Source organism: Manacus candei, unplaced genomic scaffold, assembly GCF_025592945.1.
Source record: "Manacus candei isolate 608988 ecotype Guabito, Panama unplaced genomic scaffold, ASM2559294v1 h1tg000020l, whole genome shotgun sequence".
Classification (NCBI taxonomy): domain Eukaryota; kingdom Metazoa; phylum Chordata; class Aves; order Passeriformes; family Pipridae; genus Manacus; species Manacus candei.
In genome coordinates, this window is record NW_026138068.1 from 1,690,288 (window position 1) to 1,710,854 (window position 20,567).

Below are 20,567 nucleotides of genomic sequence, written 5' to 3' on the forward strand. Positions count from 1 at the left end.
AGTCTGGAAGGAATGACTTCGGAAAAAAAATTATATGTAATAGTCTGCTTCCACAGTGTCAGCCACTGCTATTTTCATAACAATGTCTGTGTCACTTACGAAACGTAACCAAACAGGATCAATGCAACAAAAGGGGCCGATCGCTCCAGTTGTGTCTGGAAAACAGTTTCAGAATGTCAGCCTTTAAAAAGGTCCACTTCGCGACCACAGATTTATTATTGATTACCCTTTTTTGGGTTTTAAGATCCAAAAATTTCTGCACTCTAAGTTTTGGGGGCAATGACCACCATTCTATAGAAAACTCAGGGCAACTAATTCTCTGCTGAGATCCACTTCACGCAAGCCTGACTCTTGGCTGAAGATTTCCTCTTTGTACACCATGTTCTCCTCAATAGAGACTCCCCCAAGAGCACAGGGAATAACAGCACACTTGGCATTTCCTTCAACCTGCACAACTGCCTCATTACATCCCATTCCTCCATAATCTCCTTCTCTACAACCCTCTCATTGACAGTTTCACAGGAAACTCTTTTGCTTTCCCAGTTTTACAGAGGGTTTAATTTGTTTGAAAATCTCCTGAGTCCGAGCTAGAACAAACCCCAACCAAAGGAAAAATGCTTTGAAATGTTGGTGAATCACCATTTTTTGGTACCAGAAGCTGCATATCCTCACCCTCCCACGTGAATCATCTCTTACTTCCAGCCAGCATTCCACATGAGGGATTCCACCCGGCTCATTAGTGGGTGGGTATTTTCAGAAAGTCCAATTCTTCTGGCAGTTGAAATAGGGAATAAAAGCAAAATCTTGATTTCTGCCAGCAGAGGATGACATTCTGCAGGACAAGATGAATTATGGGATAAGGCTAAAGTGAGGCTAAAAGTGGGTTTGTGCGGAAGGTCGGTATTCCCAGCAGGCCTCTGAGTGCTGTTTTGTTTGCTCCAGTCATCAAACCTTTGCTTTTGTGGTCAGCTGCAAGTCCTGCTAATGTTCTTTTACGTTTTATCCTTGTAAATGCATTTCACCCACAAACAAGACCTGCAAATAACCTCCCCATGCAGTTCAAGAGGAAAAAAAGACATTCCAGAAACAACTGCATTGCGTGCCAGATGAAATATTAATGACCAGGTTTGGCTACAAGCAAGAAAAACTGAAAAAAGATAAAGAAGTCAAATTAAGGCTCTTCCAGGAAGATGTTTGGTCGTTTCAAGGAGAACTTTATTCTATCTGCAGCTCCCAAAGGTCAACAGGGTCATGTCCTGGACACATCGCAGGGTGGAGACTTCAATTTGCAACCTGACAAATTTCTCCTAAAACCTTTTCAGAATCATCATAAAACCTTCTCCTGGTTAATTTTAACGTGGTCTTCTTGTTGCAGGAAGCTGAACTTCACTTTTAACTGTATGTAAAATAAATTTTGATTAGAGTAAGTTTTTCTGCACAGATTCTGAAGGAACTGGGTTAAATCCCTGGCTGTGTCTTTTTCATATTCTTATGCTGCATATCCTGAATACAATGGCATTAATCACACACTATTTTATTTATATCTCCTTTGAGTGTACGGTCTCCATGACCTTGCTTTAGAAAGGTGAAGTTTGGCTCATTATTGTTTGAGAAATACATCAGGAGCTACTGATCCCTCTGACCTTGGGAAAGTGGTGCTTTCCCAAAGCCCCCAGAGTTGAGGCAGGGCTGTGTTTCTCCAGAGGCTCCACCTTTGGGTGGGAATACTCTCATTTGGCAGGACACCATGGACACAGCTGAAGGAGAGCAAGGAGATAGATGAGCCAGCTGCAGCACAGACAGAAATATGGGATTGAAAAACAACTCTGGTATTCTTCTCTTTGATACTCCCCTACACAATACCATGCTTGGTACCATGTTTCAGCAGTAAAGGGAGCTTAGAGACCACCCACACCTGGAAATATTGACTGTAACTGTGCATATTTCCCGTCCTCTTGGCAGCAAGGGAAGACTAAGGAAAACTGTCTCCAATCTTGGGGCTGACAGAACATAGATATCACCACTGGATTTTCTGTTTCACCCACTGTACTCGTTGCCTTCAGAGCTACCAGCTGCTGCAAATGCTTTAAAAGCAGCAATGATACGACTGGGACAGCTTCCTCCTCAAACACTGGTGAAAACTACATGGACACTGACATCAGAACTACTTCATGGAGCAAAGGTGAAGCTAAAATGCCCATCAGAACACCCTGCAGTGAAAGCCCTTGCTGAGCCTGGCAGCCAGTGTGGAACCAGGCAAAGCCCACGAGAACAGGAGGAGGTGCAGCACTCCCACGGGAGATGGGGCTTGGCTGACCCGACATGGAATGCAAGTCAAAGGATCGAGTGAAGCAGATCCGTGGGCTTCGGTTTATTAAAAAAAAAATCCACCTACTCATTACAAAAATAGGCAAGTGCCTTCACAGCACTGTGAAGCTTCAGAAATAAACCTTAGCCATGGCCCTCTGCCCCCGGGCAGGAATCGGGGGAAGGAATCGTCTCATATAAACCAAGCCTCTGAAGGTCACTGTACCACAGAAATAGCATGAGGTGAGATGGCATTTCCTGCTTGCCTTCATGCCCAGCAGGTGCTTTTGTGTCAGAAGGACAAAGCCCGTAATCCTCTGATCTGCCTCCTCAAATTCTAACAGGATTTCCAGCACTGGAAAACACATTTGTGGCTTGGTACAGTAAACCAGCTTCAGAAAGTACGAGCTCAAGCTGGTCTGTGATTGATGTGGAGTTGCCAAGACTAATTTATAAATGCTGAGCCTTTATACATTCATCTGAATGATAAAAAAGGAATTAAGGTATTGACATACAGAGAGAAAAACAAAGCAGTTTCATCCAGATTTTAAGAAAACCTGAGGCTACTGGCCTTGCAGCACTACCCTGAACACAGTGAGAGATCACTTCAACAGTTTAACCATCTGGAGAAAAACCAAACTCATAAAAGTGGAGGACAAAGGAAACAGAGTGACAGAAGACCAGAATCATAACAGATTAAAAATGATGTGTGTATATATAACTAGCAACTGACATCTGTATGTGAGGTCTAAGCTTTAAGATTCATTTGCTTCTGCAAAAAAGAAAGCAGATTTGCAGTGCATTAGTTTTATACCTGACTTGTCTTGACAGACAGATTTGGAAGCTGCACAGTTGCCAGTGAAAGACTCATTCACAAAGAGCACGTGCCACCTACAGATAAAACACTCCGAGCAGAGATGCTGCCATAGATTACAGTGCTCCTGGGCTTTCACCTGGATAGAAAGAAATCACAGATCACTGACTGGCTCAGGTTGGAAGGGACCACAGTGGGTCATCTGGTCCCACCTCCCTGCTCCAGCAGGGTCATCCCACAGCACATGGCACGGTTTTGGAATAACTCCAGTGAGGGAGACTCCACAGCCTCTCTGGGAAAACTGTCATTGCATATTCTCAATACGAACATTTATGTTCTGCATCAGCTCTCACAGATCTACCATCATATGTCTTCTCTGATGGCTGATTTTCCACTTGCTATTTTAAAAAAATCATATGCAGAAAGCTCTGTGTTCAACAGCTTTGGATTTGGCTGCTAATGACACGTTTTCTGTCAATACAGACAATATTGTCTCACAATATTTTCTCCATTCAGTCCACCCATGTCTACCTTTCAGATAATTGATTAGTCATAGCAGAAACATGTAGACAAGCTCGGTCAACAAGCAACTACACTCAAGCCCAAAATACTTGTACCAGGCACTACTCTAGAAATGAACTGCAGCATCATGGGAGAAAGACACTGATAAACAGAGGGTTGGATGAGGTGATTCCCAGGAACAGATTATTCTGTTCCATGAACAAATCAACAATTTCAAAGCCTACTCCTCTAAGGCATAGCAAACTCTGTGCTAAAGATGAAGCCTGCTTGAAGCTGCACCCCAGCAGTACGACTGAGGAGATAATGATATCTCACTGTTGCTGGTGGAGAAGAGAAGCACTGTGACAACAGACTGGCAGACCTGGCATTAGTAAACAACACAACTGCATCCCCCACGCAGGACCTTCATCCTGAGCCCGGGTCTGCAGGCACAGGGCTGACGGGCACTGTCAAGGCAAACCCAGCTCCCCACAGGCTTCCTTTGTGTGCCAGCAGAAGTGGATCCCAACATTGCTCTCTCGGATGTGTGAACACAGACAAGATTTTATGATGGGCTATTTTTAACATGTCATCCCCATAATCCAAAAATATTTGAGGCAAAATGAGAGGAATAGTAGAACTGAAATTGGACTAGGGCTTACATGTCACTGGCATCAACTCCGGGGGAAACTTCCCAGTGCCCTCATCAACAGCCGGACCACACTGAAAATCCAACCTCAGTCCCAGGTCCAGTTGGCCAAGACCTCACAGCACGGACAACGCTGGTTTACCCAGCACCAGGCACAGTGCAGGTGAGTTATCTGATAAAAACCTTCCTCTGCCCCAGCTCCTGCTCCTACAGCAGCAATTCAAAAGCTTTACATAAAAGATGACCCAACTTTGAACAAGCCCATTATTAACAATCTTAAACTGGAATAATTTTACTCCAGTCATGCCTTTCAGGATACAGATGGGGCCATTAAAACTTATTCGGATTCAAATGCACATGACCCTCAGATTTACAATTTCCACTCACGTCCCATAAATATTGAAAAACAATTGGACTAGCAAGGGGGGTTGATCTATTCTGAGTCAAATAAAATGTTGGTATAAAAGCCAAATACTTCACGGCATTTATCGCTCCTGGGACAAAATCCCTTATGTCACCCTCTGCTCTACAACAAATGACATACTGAGACATGAATTTTTTTGCCTCTCAGGTTGTTGCCAATGTTCCGACAGCTCTTTAATCTCTTCTGTGTGTACTCAGCACGGGGAGGATCCGGTGCTGCAGCAGGGTGCTACCTCCTGTCAGGCATCAATAAACGGTCCTGAGCTGCACACCATAAAAATCCTGCTCTGTCAACAACGTGCCAGAGGAGCTGCTGCTGCCGCCTTGATGATAAGGCTCTTTTTCCTTCGGTGGGCACATCTGGCTTTTCACTTATGCAGGAAATAGTTGTTTCCCCCATTAATGCAAATGCCCACCTCAGAACCACTGACTGGTCTTACCAACTTGTAAATGTGTTCCTTTTGTTACCTGGGAGCCGGTTCTCGTTATCAGCAATCCACAAAGGAGCTTCCCCTCCCCCCAAAGTGACATGAATGGAACAAAGCTCAGAGGGTTGTGTGTGACTATGAGGAATCAGAGCAGTGACACTGCATTTCTCCCCTTTCTGAACAAAAGGATGTTTTAAGCCAAGAACTCTGACAGCAACAAGCCTGCACATGCATCATACACTAGCTTGTTCTTAAGAAACACAACATTACTCAGCAAAATCAAGGCCTGTAATGAATTATTGATAACACATTATCTAGAAGCTTTATGACTACTAAACAATCCCCTCCATCTCCCTACATGCTTGAGAAAGCACAGAAAGAGAAAAATTGCCTATTAATTGAAAGACAACAGTTCAGGCACTACAAACATTAACATATTTATTGAGGGGGGTGAAAGAAAAAAAGAATATCTGAAGTATAAAAAACCAGCTCTGAAATCCAAACGGTGGCACTGGGAACCTGGGAGTGTCTGGATGTGCACAAGAACTCGTGTGGAACATCCCCATGTCCAGCACATGGACAGGGAGGCCCAGGGAACCCCAAGGGCTGCTCAAACCACAATCACAGCTTTGGCACAGAAGGGCATTTTTAACCACAAGTGATCAGTAGGGATTTTTTAACTTTCTTAAGCACAGAGGCCACAGAAGCACTCTAACACATCAAAATGAGGATAGAAGATAATATGCATAAATGCACTTCAAATGCATGGTAAAGTGCAGAGATTACCTATATTTTAAGGCAAGATAATAATGAATAGGTGACACAGGCATATTTTGGAGCTCAACAAAAATTAGGAGGAATGAAAGATCACAGGAATGTTCTCACCAATTCATCCAGACCTGAACACCTTGGCAAAAGTACTCACTTGTCCATGAGCACCCAGACCAAGAAGCTTCCCTCAAATCACCCCCACCCAGCCACACTCACACCACAATTACAGCTGCCCTGGCACCTGATCTGAATTTCTCAGGGCATATCCAAGGAAGGGATTTAGTAACCTGAGAATGAACTCACAGTGAATTTAGAAACACCTTTCTGAAGTTACTACAAAGAAGGTTCCTTTGACTGAAATCTGACCCTAAACAAAACCAGGATACACTGACTTCTCCCAGCTCCCCACCTCTGTCCGCGTTACCCCCACAAAGCCACTCAGCAAAGCACGACCAACTGATCCCGGGTTTAGCTTCACCAGTAACACTCTTGGATACCTCTGGAAGGCACAAAACATGTCCACCGACCTCAAGAGGCACAGTAAGTCTGGCAGCTACTGAGAAATCTGCTGAGCCAACTCCCTTGCTGGCCTTTTTGTTACAAATCTGCAAATTCAAACAGTGGCACAAAGCAGTCATGAAAACAACTGGCACTGCATCCAAGATTTCTGCAGGAGGAATCCCACCTGAGTCAAATCATTTACAGAACAAGAGCCAATCCAATCCAAGGAGTTGAATATGAAGTGTGCTGGGAAAGTGCTGCAAAGTTGGCAAGGGAAATCAAAGATCCACACGTCCCAACACCTTTCATGAGACAGCAGCCAGTGGAGAACACTTCAGAAAGGATTTAGGCACAAAATATAATTTCTTTTGATTTTCCAGTAATGTGCAGCTTTGAGACTTGATAAGCCAACAGGAGATACCCATTTAGTGAAGAAAATTGGGTCTTTTTTCATTTTGTTTCATCCCGTATGAGCCAACCAGCAAACTATGGACAAACGTCCATGTGAAACACCGGGCACAAACTCTGCCCAGGAATTGCCCCGATCAGCCTGAGTTCCCCTTCCTGGACTCATCAGGTTCAAGAGCCAAAGTGTTCAAAAATCAGGGTGAAACAAAAGCAGACAGACAGGATGGGAGAGCTCTGCCTGACCAAACCTGCCCAGTGCTCAGGCAGAGTGTGTGGCCTGTTTGCTCTGCAGCAAAATGATAAAAGCCACAGACTTCGATGCCTAATAAAAGCCAGACCAACCTATTCCAAATACTGTCCTGCACGTTGGTTTAAAGCCAATATTGGTTAAACAGTTACAAACAACCTCCTGTTAATTATATAGTTTAAGATATACACTCATGCCTTAACAAGTTTTCCACTCCAGCCTCCTCCCCAGATGTAAGCAGGAGCAGGGCCGTTGGATCAGCCAACAGCACACTCTGGTCACTGTTTGCAGACAAGTTCTGGTGCTGACTCTCTCTCTCTGAAGCAATTAGCAGCTACAACCCAGCCTTCAGGAGCTCAGACAGCCCCACACCAGAGCCCATCCCATGCTGGCCATGGCACCTGCACTCAAAGCAATGCCAGGGACTTGGAACAGCCCCTTGGCAGGAGCAGCAGAGCAGGAAACCCCCAGAGAGCCCAGTCTCCAAATGGTATCCTTCACCTTCCACGTGCTCTGAGCAGTTCTGAAGCTCCCACATGCTCACCTGCCTCATTACCTCCTTCTCCACGCTCCTCAAGACGTTCTCAAAGTACTGGGTTTGGGGGCCTCTCCCATATTCACAGGCTTTTTCCGTGCTCCCATCAGCAACTGAGTCCTGGTGGAAGCAGTGTCACTAATGGGACACAAGATCTCCAGGGCAGAGCTGCCTCGCAGCGTCCAACTGAGCCGACACAAGCAGAGCATGGAGCAGGCCACGGTTTATAAGGGTTTTAAAGCATTAAGAAAAACCCAGACTAGCCCTGGGCAGGAGGTGGGCAGGGAAGCAGGAGTCATCCTGCCCCAAGAACTCGTGGGAAGGCTCCACCTGTCTCGAGGTGTAATGATGCTCCCAGTTCCAGTCCAGCTTCCCATGGTTATTAGACAGGATGTGACAGACACGAGAGCACAATCATTCCTGGAGCCAAGCTGAATAGAGAAGATGGCAAGAGCTTTAACTTCTAAGTAACCATTTCCTGCATTTTCAAAGGGTACAAATCTGGAATTAAAGCTGTTATATTTAAAAAAAAAATAAATAAAATAACCCATTGGAACTGAAACAAGAATTTTGGAGACAATCTAAAAAATATACTAAGCAGCTCCTTACAGAGCCAAGCTTGTGCAAACACCACCTTAGCCAGTCATAAATCTACAGTGCAAAAAAACTGGATTCCAAATTAACTACTTTCTACATTGCATGCAACAGTCCATATCAACAAAAACAACACTCTGTGTGATCGTTACTTTACACATCACAAATAATCTCTGAAGATACTACACATACTGGTTAGGAAACAATACTAACAGACATTCCCAGTATTCAAGACCAAGTATGAGAGAAAACACTCAATATTGTTTGTAAGAGGTGTCAGTACCAGGGCCTGAGTTACACATGTGCTTCAATAAAGTGTCTTTGGAAGAGGAAAATGTATATTTCATCTTAAACAAGGCTTCAACAAGGCTTCAGCCTCTCCATTGTGGTATCATCTCCTTAAATTTGCTCCTTGTGCATATGCACCAACATGACAGTGATGTCATTTGAGCAAATATTTCATGCAAAGAACTTGATTCAAACTGAGATCTGCACACCAGTTTCTTGCACGTGAGTAACAACAGCACACAAGAAAAGCCTCTCCCCATCCAAAACCAACCCTCTGTACTCTGAGCGCAGAGCAAAGGCTCCGATGGAATCTGCAAGCACTGCAGAAGCAAAAGGAAGCGCAATTCCAATATGTTTAACAACTGAATTAGCATAATGCTCACCAGGCAGAAACAGCCTCCCTGACCTTCTTGAAATGCTGACCTCTAACTATTGATGAGCGTTTCCGATGTGCTCTGAGACTCGACCCTATTGAGGAAGAAGTCAAGGAAACATCCCCTGCCCTGTCAAGTTTCAGGAGAGCAGGTCACACACGTGGAAACCTCTCTGGCAGCCACACAGTGGTGCAGCAACAGCAAGCATCTCTTTCCTACGAGTTAAAATGTACTCAGGAGAGTAACAAAGACCTGAAGTCCTACTGGAAATTGCTGTAATCAGATCAATTCATTTAATCTCTCCTTTGCAGGCAGCAACCACAGAGCTGCAGTGATTTCATTATTTTTTTCAATATTCATTCTGCGAAGAACGTAAACTGAACATTATAATGACTTGTAAGAATTATGATACATAAATTCAAACATGCTTTAGAAATGCTTAATATTACTTGGATAAATCGATATATCTATTATGGAATCACAGATTGGTTTGGGATGGAAGGGACCTTAAATCTCATCCAGTTCAACTCCCCAGCCATGGGCAGGGACACCTTCCACTAGACCAGGTTGCTCCAAGCCCTGTCCAACCTGGCCCTGGACACTTCCAGAGATGAGGCAGCCACAGCTTCTCTCGGACATAACTGTTACTGCAGGCTCGAACATGCAAAACGCCCAGCCTGCATCATTTGTACAAGTGTACAGCAAAAATAGGTGATATTTAGACAACTCTGCAACCATCATGTAGCTAAAAACATTCTAAGGGCAGACTACGCTAATATTTGACATTTAATAGTGCCAATACAGTAAGACAGTGTTTGACAACAATAATAAAAGGGACATTTCTGCAAGGTCCCTCAGTAAAGGAGCAAGCCAGACGAGCTGCTCAGCTCAAGCAGAAAGGCCCGTTGTAAAAGGCATCTGTGCTCGTTTGGTTCAGTGAAGAATTCCCACTGTTCTCATGAAATATCAAACAATTCCAGTGGCCAGAAATTCCAACTCTGTTTAAAACACATCCCGACTTTGCCGGGCTGAGCGCTTTCGTTACGGATGAGGCAGTTTTGTCCACTGAAAGCCTTGTATGGTTGAACATCCTCGCAGCAGATAAACATCCCTCTTAAATGTTGGCACAATTCCCTCCCTGGAGGAGTCGTCGGTACTACGGCTTCACTGAGACAGCAGCCAGGCCTAACACAGACTGAAAGCTGAGCTCATTAAAAGAGCAGAATAAAGACAAAAATTCTATTCCTGTTTGTGTCTTTCAAAGTCTCATCAATTCTGTAAAATAAAGATCAGCCTCGTTTTAGGACAGCAGGAATAACCAGTTTTAGAACTTAACGCTTAGTAACATCACTTGTTGAAAGGCACAGAAAGCTCATATTTAACCAATACTGAGACTACAAAAAACAGTTACTATGAAAATATAAACAGAAGAGGCTGATTTGTATGGCAACAATGTTGTTTGCATCAGTAAAAGCAAACACAAAGCCTCCTATTTTCACGCACTTCACTAGAACACTGGCAGCTTTTTACCCTTAGAAACTACAAAGGGTAAAACTGTTTGTAGCTACCAGAATTAAAAAAAAAAAAACAATGAAATAAAAAGCATTCACACGTTCACTTCTTCACCTCTTCCCAGTGCACCAAACCCCTGTAGTTTAGATTTGAACAACACCACGCAGTTAACTCCTTTTTCTTCTGTTTTTGCCATCCATCTTCTCTGCACATCCGAGTGCTGCTCCTGCAGCAAAGCTGGAGTCCCCATTCCTGGGCTGGCGCTTCCCAACGCGCCGGAGCTCCGCCGGCCGCGCCGTAACTGGGTCAAGCCCAGAGTTGGAGTTAACAGCCCACTCGGCTCATGGTGATTCCCAGCCCCCAGCCAAATGAAAGGGCTGTTTTGACCTGGAAACAAGGCTCAGACCTCCTCCCACCCCACATTAGAGATCACACTAATTCTGTGCAATAAGACAAGACTTACAAAGCCCGAGCCATGCCCACACTGCGGCATCGCCCTTTGGAGGAACACACTTCTTCCCTCCAAGTGAACGCTGTGGAGACACCAAACCTCCAGCAATTGGATTGTTATCTTTTCCTGCTCATTACAGCAGGCTAATGACCATCCTGACTCGTAATTACTACAAGAGTAAGAAGCTTTCAGTTCTCACACTGCTGCAAGACCAGCACTATCTCCTTTCAGGCAAGCGGCAGCTTTACTCTAGCCCAAAACTGGAAGTTTTGGCACTTAATTCTGATAAGAACTTGTAATGAACAGCCCTGTAAGTGGCTTTAGAGGAGCCCAGATCCCCCCAACCCCCAGCGTTTAAGTGTGTGCTCATAGGAGGTGACTCAACCACAAACAAGCAATGTTTGGGATAATAACCCTCTGTGTCCTGGACTGCTCAAATTGCATCACTGCAATCACACAACCCTCAGAAAAAATTCATTTCCTCTCCTCAAGTGTGTTTTGTAGAGACGAAGAGCATAAACAGAAAATTCAACTCTCATTGTTTCAACGTAATTGTAAGGCATTCAGGAACTGTGAAAATATGTATTAATGATCTATTTATATAGATGCACTGGAAAATACCCCCAAACTACCTGAAAGCTTCCTTGTCTGCAGAAGTTCCAGCATTACATATTCCCAGGGCAAACCAAAGACAGGGAGAAGCAAGAAAATAAGCCTCCTTGATTTGAGAAAATCTAAAGATTAAGTATGCTTCCATCAACAGTTTAATTTTAAGAGTCTGGATTATTTAAGCCTAGGCCTAAGGAAAATTATCACCCCGTAGACTTAAATATCCCTTTGTGATCAGACATTCAGGTCATACCAGTCAGGAGACAAACAAGGGAAGCATTAGTAATATTTTTTAACCAAAAGGTGCAAAAAGATAGAACAGTCACCACACTACATTTAATGTGTTTTGATAACATTTAATATCTAGGTTTTTCTTTTCCTGCCAGTTAACAGAAGCCAAGACATGGAAAGTCCTCTTCACCCACTGAAGCCCACTTGAGGCAAACAGTAATTGACTTGCTCTGGTTTTCATTTGTTGCTCGTTATTTTCTTAATTATTCCTAGAACACAGCTTGAAAAAGAAAGGCCTGAGAGTTCAGAAAGAAGTTCATGTATGTCCTTCAAGGTCACTGAGAGGCAATGAAGGACGAGAGCAGTCAGGTTCCTCCACCTCTTCCAATCTAGCAAGTGGAGCATCTCCTCGGAATCAGAGCCTAACAGTCCCATCTCACTGGCAGCACATCCACAGCCAATTCCTGAACGTGGCTAGGAACAGTCTGTATATTCAGCTGTGTGGGGCAGGTGCATCTAGAGCATGTCAAGCATAATGTCTTCCAGTTAAGCTGTTAAAACTACCAGGCCTGTGGTCACTCAGAGGGCCGTGATTAGGATTCAAGACTACTCTGCTGCACAGGGAATTCCACAGCTCTCCCAACACTATTATTCCAGTCCCTTTGGCTGCAAGCTCAAGGCAAACACGCAGTGGTTTACACTGCAAAGGCTACTGCCACAACCAGGGACTCTTCATTTAAACAGATTTCTGAAGCAAAAGCAGAAAGTCTGTGGCTTTTGCCTTATGATGTCTTCGGGCGATCCCTACATACAAACCAAAAACACACCTAAAATATTGCAACATTCCCAGGTTCCAGTCACCCCTGTGCATCAGACACAAACCAGTGATACAGACTGGGCTCACAGCATCACCACAAGCCTCATGCCTGGGCTTGCAGGATTAAGCATTTCAGTCTCGCTTTTCCAAGCAGCTCACGGCTCACAGCAGGATCTCCTGCTCCGTGAATGGCTCTGGAAAGGATTCACTGAAATGGTCCTTTCCTCCCAAATGCTGCTACTTGAGAATTGAACAAGGAGCCCCAAAAGCTGCACCCACCTTGGTCTTTCTGCTCATTTATGTTAATAATTTCTTTCCTAAGACACTGCACACCTCCCTACAACCAACAGCATCATGTACATTCACCCAGCTAGGAAAGGGAATTACTTCCAACCTCATGTAGGAAAATATCCTATAAGAAACAGCTTGAAAATAAGAAAAGAACAGTGACATTAGACATAACTTGATGCAGACATTCCAAATCTGCATTTAGACACACCCTTTTACTAGTCAAATTTTTCACTGACTACCCAGCACACTGGATAGTGAGCAATGCCGAGTTATCAGCATCTGTGGAATATCAATTTGAGAAAACATGCCAAGTCTTAGAGAAATACCTTGATCCATGAGACATCTCGATAAGAAAGCAGTGCAGGTTTTGAACACATGAGCAGGCAAAGGTATGGGAGAGAGTCAAAACAGTACCGTGTCCCTAACTGACACACTCGGAGTAATCCTCTCCAACGTGATCCCCAGCCCTGTGCCCCTGATCTGCACAGCACTCCCCAAAAGGACCACTACACTGAATTTTCAAGACTATGGGAAGTTTTCTGACCTCTGTTTACAAACTCAGTGACAGAAAAATCACTAGGAGCTTTATCAGTTTCATTCTGATGATACTTGGAAAACCTACCAGAAAGGAGGAAGCTCCATGACCAACAATCAAACACAGACTAATCCCAAGAAGGGACCAGGCAATGAACAGCAACACATTCCTCACCAAGGAGAGAGCTCCTTTTGCACTCTGCAGTAACCAAGCACGTGTGAAAGAGAAGGGAGGTGACAGGACTGGTTTCAAAATTATCTAGTAGCCAGAGAAACAGAACTGCTGAATGGAGCAGAGTCCAGGACAACACCCAAGCAAAATCACAGAGCTGTGCAAAGAATCCCAGGTGTAGGAATACCAGAGCTCTCCGTCCACCTTCCACCTGGGACCTGCTGGTCAGGACTTGCTTCTTTTACGTGTGGTCTGAACGTCACCTCGAGCCCACTGGGCAGGAAGGACCGGTAAACCCCTCAAACACAAAGTCAGGAATTCCTTCTTTCAATAAAACCTATTTCCAAGTCGTAACTGGCTTTTTTTTTTTCCTTTTGGGAGAAATGAGGCATTCAGGAACCATATTGCCACTGTTGGGGGAGTCTGCACACACAAGGGCTCAATCAGCCTCCAAGGTGACAGAGCTGCACGTGGCTGAAAACAGAATTTAAAAAGCCCAAAAAACAAACTGCAGCTACACAAAGCCCCAGCACGGCAGAGGGAAAAACTGCTTCGTCATCAGACACGGAAATTTTCCGAATCCATGGGTATCTCATCAGTCCAGATCCAGGTGAGGAGGAGCACAGATGGGTACTCTGCCCTTTCTCCTGCCACAAGACCAGCAGCTCCAGAACTGCAGCGTGAGCACAACCCTGGGGCTGGGGCCGTGCATGTCCTTTACTGCCACATATAAAATGAGACAGCAAAAAATGACAAACGAGCGTCTTTGAATTGGACACAGTCCTAGAATTTGCCTTCTTTTAGGGACTTTTCATACTGTGACACTCCAGAGCCACTCTATTCTAAGTCTTCTATATATTGGAAAGAAAACATTTACATTGGAATTAGCTCAGGGCATCGTCTGAAACAGACTAAAGTTTACATATCTATTTTCAATAAACTAAACACCTATCAAAACGAAATTACACGCTACAACTTCTGGTTAAATAGGATTACTACCTCTTTAACTATTCTAAAGTATAAAGGCTTTATAGCTTTACTTGCTAATAAAAATCCTTGACATTTTTTACAGGAAAGGGCATAGCATGCAGTGAAGAAAAGCCTAACAAAAAACCCAAAAGAAGGGGGAAAAAAGTTTATAAATTCTTGAAAGATTTTTTTTTTTTTTTGAGAAAATCTTTACCTGGATTAAGCTGCCAGGCAACTTTATTAGCATTTCTGCCACACACTGTCTGCTTCCCTACCACACCCTGCCAACGTCACAGGGAAACAAAGAAAACTCCCGTTTTCATTTGGTTGTTAGAAAGATGCAAATCCTTCTGGTTTGCGGAGGAGAGACAAGGAAAAGAAAATACCAACAACCTTCAGTTCTGGCTAAAAGTACCTCAGAAGCAGCTGAACAACTTCCCAGTTACCCTGGAAACAGAGTTTACCTCTCAGCCGACCGGGAAAATTGCCTGCAATTACCACCCTGGAGTAAAGCACCAGTTTGGACAAAACACCAACTGCTGCAGCTCCTTTAACGCGATCCCGGTATTTTATCACGAGCAATATTTGATCTGGAATGCAATTCTACTGCCAAACTCCAGAGAATCAGATCTGTAGGTATAATCAAAGGTTACGATTTCTCCTAATGGCACAGAGGAGCTCCGCCATCTGCCAACTGTGATTTCCCTTAATCCCATTCCCCCCCCACAAATCAGAGTCACACGGATTACGCCACAGAAATAGAAGTCAAGTCAATACCTGAATCCACGGGATTAATCTCCCACCTCAAGACGGGAGAAAGGCAAGAACAGCAACAATGCTGCAGGCAGGCTCAGGAAGGCAAAGCTTTCCACCCGACTCCACGCAGCACCACACAGGAAATTCTGGGATTTCACAGATTAGCTTCTCCCATTCAGAATCCCGGCGCTGTTCCCTCCCAAATCCGAGAGCAGAACTCCGTGTAAATTCAGGGAATTCGGAACTGACCTCCACGTGATCTTTTGGATCAGTAATTCCACCCAGAAGCAGAACTCCACATCCCTCTGTGCACAGGTAAATCACTTGGATTTGGAGTTAGGAGGAAAAACGGACAAATGAGCTGAGTAACATGAGAACAACACAAATCTGTCCACCCTACATGCCCATGGCAGGGGGTGTGGAATGAGATGAGATTTAGGATCCTTTCCAGACCAAACCATGCTAGGATTCTACGATTCTATACATACAATGCCAACAATAAAAGCTATGCGCATCCCCAATTAAAAAGAACCAGTGTGATGACCTCAAACCGGCACTTAGAAGTAGTTTTAAAGAGCAGGTAACATATTTCCTGAAACCCAAGGCATAAAGGAGTCACATACCATTCTCGGGAATGCCTGAATCCCTCCTGTTCTGCCCAAGGAGCAGCCACACGGCTGTAAACCAGGGAGGGAGAAGGGGGGATAACATCTTTATTTGTCCATTTAAGACCTCCAAGCACATTATCATCCCTAATCCAGCGAGGAACAGATAATTGCAGCCCTCCTGGATTACAAAATAACGCTCTAAATCCCCAGAACCACCAGCGCATCATCCCCGCCAGCCACCAAAACCACCTACAACCCCATCCTCACCTCCAGCCACTGAATTAAAAGCACCGAAGGGGGAAGGCTTTTTACCTCTTTTTAGCACACAGGGACACGAGCCCTGGCTCTGACGCAGTGAGAAAGCAGCAGCGAGGGGTCCGACACCTGGGCGCGGGGCCATGCGGGAGCAGCGCGGGCACCCGCCGGCCCGGGAGCGCCCCGGGGGCCCGCCCCGCGCCGCCCGCCAGCCCCGGGCACACGGACGGTGGTCCCGCGTCGGCCCCAAGGGCGAGCGAGCACCGGCCGCCTTTGTCCTACCCCTCTCACCGCGGGCTCCCCACCGCCACTTACCCAGCCAAGCCACCGGCAGCTCCCGCAGGAAGAACCGGGCGCGGGGCTGCGCCGGCTCCGCCGCACCGGGGAAGTTGCGTGAAGTTGGGAGCGCAGCGGCCTTTCCCCCGCGGCGGCGGCGGCGGCGAGCGGCGGCCGGGCACGGCCGGGGGCGGAGCGAGGCGGGGCGGGGTCCGGCCCTCCGCGTTCCCCCGGGTGAGGGGCTGCGAGGCGGCGGGAGGCGGTGGAGGGAGGCGGGAATGTCCCGCCCCGGTGCCGGTCCGGCCCCTTCGCCCCGGCGGCCGCGGGGCCCCGCGGGAAGCGCCGCTGTTGCCATGGCGACCGCGCGGTCCGGGCGCGGGGCGGGGCCCCCCCCGCACAGCGCGGCCCGATTGGCCCCGCCCCGCTCCACCTGCTCCGTGCGGGGGACGCGGGTTCGAGTCCCGGTCCCGCGTCCTGAGGGCGAGCGGCTGGAGGAGGGAAGGTGGTGTAAAATGGGATGCGACAAGATTATTTTACTGTGTCCGGTTCTGGGCTCCTCACTACAAGAAACACTACTGGAGAGGGTCCAGCAGAGGCCACAAAAATGATGAAGGGTCTGGAGCATCTCCCTCACGAGGAGAGGCTGGGGGAGCTGGGCTTGATTACTCTGGAGGAGACTGAGAGGGGATCCCATCAATCTATACAAATATCTCCACGGGCTGTCAGAGAATGGTACCAGACCCTGTTCAGTGGTGCCAGCAACAGAACAAGAAAACGGCCACAAACTAAAACGCAACAAGAGGAAGAACTTCTTTCCATGGAGGGTGGCAGAGCCCTGGAACAGCTGCCCAAGGAGGATGTGGAGTCTCCTTCTCTGGAGATATTCCAAAACCACCTGGACAGGTTCCTGTGTCACCTGCTCCAGGTGACTCTGCCTTGGTAGGGGGTTGGATTGGATAATCTCCAGATACCCATCTGTTTCCAACCCATGTGTTTCCAGCCCTAACAATTCTGTGATTCTAATCAGTGAAATAGGCAGCAGCTGCATCTCTTAGTCAATGGCATCCTGGAACTAACAAGCTTTAAGTATGTAAATCAAAATGTGGATGTATGTCTGTGCATACATTGCTACTTTGGCAAAATACTCAAGGTCCATATATCCTATAGTTGGACTATGTTCGTTATAATACAAAATTCACACCTCCAGGTCAAAAAGACCTTGCCCAAGTGAAGACCCTTTCCCTGATCATACATAGAATTTAACTGGGGTTTCATAACTTGTATGGAAATTACTGACCAATCCTAATAGAGGGCCTGTACTTGGAAAGTTACTGAATTTCTGTGTATAAATAACAGCAGGGAGAGTCCAGTGGGGTGTGCTGGATTTGTGGAATACCATCGAGCACACAGGCTGCACAACTCTGAAATAAATAATCAGTGTCTCTCTCAAGTGTGTCATTGTTGGCTTGTTGCACACAGGGTAACAAATCTGGTTTTGTGGACAATAATCCCCTCAGCCCACCACTGTTCTTCTGTCACCCCTCAGGGCAGCACAGCCATTGTAGCCTGGGAGCTGTAGGAGCCCAGTGCAGAGAGCATAACTCCTCAGACCACGGAGAACCTCCTCAGACAGGGAACATTTGCTACTCAGACCAGTGAACAATTGCGACTCAGATCAGGGAATGTTTCTTAGAACAGGAAACGTTTCTCCTCAGCCAGTCCCCCCCTGAAAACGGCACCCAAGCCACTGGATCTGCCCGCGGGCACCTCCTCTGTGCCATGGCTGTGGCAATTCAAACGCTCCAAATGCTGCTTTTTGTCGTTACCAAAGGTGTGGTTCCCTGACAGAGGAGTCCAAGGTCGTCTCCGAGGGCGGTGAGGCCGTGACTCATGTCAGGAGGCAGGAGAGCCCGGCTGACGGTGAGCATGGCGGCGGCGGGTTGGGATCATGCCATGGCACAGGGAGAAGCAGCTCCATGACCTCATCCCAGCTCTTGGCAGGACCTGGAAAGATCAGGCAGCAGGTTCTACATCCCTGCCCTCCATGGGGAACTCCCCCATCAGCCCAAATCTCCCGTCAGTTGTGGGCACTGGGGTCCTGAGCCGATGAAGCTGATGGATCTCTCTGTGCCCCATTCCAAGAGAGCCGTACGGGTGCATGGGACCTGCCTCTGAGCAGGTGCATGGATGGGAGCCAGCGGAAAGGTTTCAGCAGCAAAAGCACCCAGTCCTACAACAGCTTCAGAAATACAGAGCTCGCCTCATCTCCTCTGTCCCCTCCCTTGTTGTATACACCCACATCCCATTTAAATTAAGATCCCTTTCCCACAGACCCCCCTTGCTCCAAAATCAGGATAATATAGGTGTTTTCCCCACCTTAACAATCCTTTTATCTTCACCACACAAAAGGATCCCAATTCCATGACTCATTTGCCTTTCTCTTTTCTAGAAGCCAAGCCATAACCCAACCCACCATGCACCTTTCCCCCTCGGCACCCTCCCTGCAGCTCAGGCTGTGGCTGGCAGTTGGCACCTCCTTTACGGATGAGAGCGATCCGTGGCTCGGATCAGTGCTTCTGCAAAGAGGGTGTTACTGCCTCTTACACCTCTTTGAAGTGGTTCTTGTTCCACCCATGGCTGGGAACCCCTGCTCCAGCAAACAGGGCTTTCAGCAAGTATTGGAGAGCAATGAAACCATCTGATCAGTTATTCAGGAGCCACTTAATGGCAAACAAAAACACCTACACGCAGCAACAGAGGCAAAGAACTGGCCAAGCCAGGCTCCAGAGGCTCCACAGCCCCTAGGAAGCTCCATTCAAATGGAGACTTCAAGAAGAGCAGCCGTGTTCCCAAGAAGCCGCTGCCTCATTTCCCACTGTCTGAGGAGGAGCCTCTGCTGTGCCTTTGCAAATGCCTGGGGAGATGAGACCTGGGAGCTTCCAAGTGGCCACAGAAACTGTGGATGGTTCAAGCCCTGGCAGGCCTGGGGCAGGAGCTGCTCCGGCGGGATGGCAGGGCTCAGGGGCAGAGGCAGCAGCTCCAAGCAGGCCTGGGCTCCACCAGCCTCCAGTTCAGAGCCAGAGGGGCCGTATCCTCACCCTCACCCAGCTCTTATTGACCCGGGGACATCCCAAACACGCGGGAAAGGGGCCAGCACAGAGCGGGAACCGTGGGACCTGCAGTGCTGCAATGACAGGAACCCCCCTGGCTGTCACAATCATCCCTTGTACCCAAGCTCCAGAACAGGGCAGAACTGCCACCCCACTGCCATCCACCACTTTGGCTCTTTTAGAATCATGGAATTATGGGTTGGAAAAGCCCTCTAAGACCATCAAATCCAACTGTTCCCCCAGCACTACCAAGGCCACCACTAACCCATGTCCCCAGGTGCCACATCAACACGTCTGTTAAATCCCTCCAGGGATGGTGACTCCATCACTGCCTTGGGCAGCCCATTATTCCATGGCTGGACAACCATCTTGGGGAAGCAATTTTCCCTAATATCCAATCTAAACCTCCCCTGGCACAGTTTGAGACTGTTCCCTCTTATCCTGTCCCTTGTCCCTGGGAGCAGAGTCCGACCCCCACCTGGCTCCACCCTCCTGTCAGCAAGTTGAAGAGAGCAAGAAGGTCCCCCCTGAGCCTCCTTTTCTCCAGGCTGAGCCCCCACAGCTCCCTCAGCTGCTCCTGGTGCTCCAGACCCTACCCCACATATGCAAATTAGGGCTGTAATTGCACTCTGCAGTGTGGATGGCAATAGTGAACTGACACTGCCAGACCCACCTCACAGACATTTGAGCTTTGACCCTTCGATTTATGACTCCACCAGAGCCGCTGGTGTGATGATATGCAGCAATACACACTTGGAAAAAATGACAGGCCCCTTATCTATGAGAAGTTTTCAAACAAAAGGCTCCACTTCTCAGATGAGTAATGCCCCTGTTTCTCCTCTCCACCATACAATTAACTCTCGGGCGGGGATCTCTTCAGAACCAAGCTAAGAATTGCATAAAACATAAAACAGTGAATGACAGTGAACATTCCGTGCACCAGCAGGGCTGCTCCATGATCCGGTTCCTCTTGCACAGTCTGTCAGTGCCCTGCAGTGGAGAAATGGGTTAATTGCATATGGCACATGGAGCCACTGCCAAACATCCGTCACACACCTGCAAACCTGAGGGCAGGTGCAAACACGGGTGGGGACGTCACAGGCAAACCCCACAACCCCTGCTCTGCTGCCATGGGG

The 20,567-nt window shown here is 47.1% G+C and overlaps 1 protein-coding gene across 4 annotated transcripts in view; it reads right to left on the minus strand.

The window, feature by feature from the left end:
• KIAA1671 (KIAA1671 ortholog) overlaps nucleotides 1-16,715 on the minus strand; it is a 71,214-nt gene extending 54,499 nt beyond the window's left edge. The window contains exons 1-2 of one of the 4 annotated variants that reach the window (XM_051785538.1): nucleotides 16,361-16,715; nucleotides 15,432-15,505 (exon numbers count right to left, since the gene is read on the minus strand). The gene's annotated coding sequence lies outside the window, so the exon portion shown is untranslated. Of the gene's footprint in view, nucleotides 1-3,121; nucleotides 4,434-15,203; nucleotides 15,384-15,431; nucleotides 15,506-16,360 lie in introns of those variants that run through there. The other 3 variants (XM_051785536.1, XM_051785537.1, XM_051785539.1) reach the window with 3 other exon arrangements.
• Between the last annotated feature and the right edge of the window lie 3,852 nt (nucleotides 16,716-20,567).